The sequence below is a fragment of the Cynoglossus semilaevis genome, chromosome 18, assembly GCF_000523025.1.
Source record: "Cynoglossus semilaevis isolate Cse_v1.0 chromosome 18, Cse_v1.0, whole genome shotgun sequence".
Lineage (NCBI taxonomy): Eukaryota > Metazoa > Chordata > Actinopteri > Pleuronectiformes > Cynoglossidae > Cynoglossus > Cynoglossus semilaevis.
In genome coordinates this window covers 8,728,949-8,730,393 of record NC_024324.1, presented here as the reverse complement: position 1 = coordinate 8,730,393, position 1,445 = coordinate 8,728,949, and the positions used below count along the sequence as shown (strand labels likewise).

At 39.4% G+C, this 1,445-nt stretch overlaps 1 protein-coding gene across 5 annotated transcripts in view; it reads left to right on the top strand.

Annotated features, from left to right (window-relative positions):
- The window catches only part of rbms3 (RNA binding motif, single stranded interacting protein), a 307,360-nt gene that overhangs the window by 170,539 nt on the left and 135,376 nt on the right, over positions 1 to 1,445 (top strand). The gene's annotated exons all lie outside the window — the stretch shown is intronic.

The window sequence follows — 1,445 nt, the reverse complement described above, 5'->3', positions numbered from 1 at the left end:
GGAGCGGAGGTCAGCGGGAGAATATTTAGAGATATTTCATAGGTGAAGTGTAAAGAGGCTGCAGCGGCTCCCCCTGTTGGCTCTGATCCTGATATTGCAATTGTCAGGACCAAAAGTGTCTGTTAAAGTTTTGTTATGGAGCGCCCTCGTTTTGCCCAAAATGTCCCTTCAAGCGTACTGCAACATGATAACTGCGTCTATCTGTTGTTTTAATGGAAAACCTCTGTTTTTCCTACAGGAACATAGTTATGGCTCCGTGTAAAAGCCGTCTTTTTTTTTAAATCTCTTGTCATATTCTGAACAATTCATCATAATGTACAGTGAACTGCTGACCTCTAACAATGACGCATTAGTGTTGATGACAGGCTGAGGTTGTACAGTGGTTCAGTGGTTCAAACCCTGGGTTTTCTCGACCAAACTTTAAAAACTGGACTTTAATTTTCTTTAACTTCTCAGGTCATTTTTCTTTTTTTTTTTCTTTTCTTTTAATTTTCTCATTAGGAAAGGTAATGACCATTCTAGCTTTCATGTTAAAACAAAGTCATCTTAGTCGGTAATTCAACAGTAGTGTGTGTGTGTGTGTGTGTGTGTATTATTGGATTTATCTGTGTAATTATCCCGTGTAGCCACTCATTTCTTCCTCAGTCTCGGCCGGGTCTCGTTTTAACAACCTCTTGACGAACAATTAACATCCTCCAGGTCTCAACCCTCTCCTGGAGAGCTCTTCACGTTTTTTGTTTTTTTATCACCAAACGCTGGGCTGTTCCCTCTCTCTCAGCGAAAAGACGACACCAACCGAGAGCCAAGTGTTGATAGAGTTTAATAATTTCCACGGTGTGGCGTTCACCACAGTCAGAGAGTGGATGGAACTGATGAGTGGGTCTGAGTGGACGGTGTGACCTACAGTCAGCAACACTGTTGTCAGTGATGATGACCTGATGGTGTGAGAAAAGAAGTTCAATTCACGTCTTTATTTGTGTGGAAAGAAAGAATTTAAAGAAATAATTAGAAAATGTAGATTTTAAACCGGGTTTGTGATGACATCAGTGTCGTTGTTCTGACAGATGGGTTTCTGGTCTCTGAGAGGTTTTTTTCCCACATGGTTCTACATTAATATAATCACTTTAAGTCCCATCAGCACATATTCAGCCCCAAACCATTACAGAGCTGCCTGCAAGCATTTAAAGATCTTACATAATACATATATATGTTTGATATATATGTATATATGTATATGTTTTATCATGTAAATGTTTTATTTATGTCACATGGTATATATTTTACAAAGACAATAACATGTGCAGAAGGCATCTTAACACCAGGGCGGCGTAGTTGTCTCCGTCTCGCGTATTGTACAGAATTCATGTGTAATTCTTGCAGAGATATTGAATGAGAGATCCATTTTTTAACCTCCTGTTCAATTTGTCTCCCACACAATGAGCTGC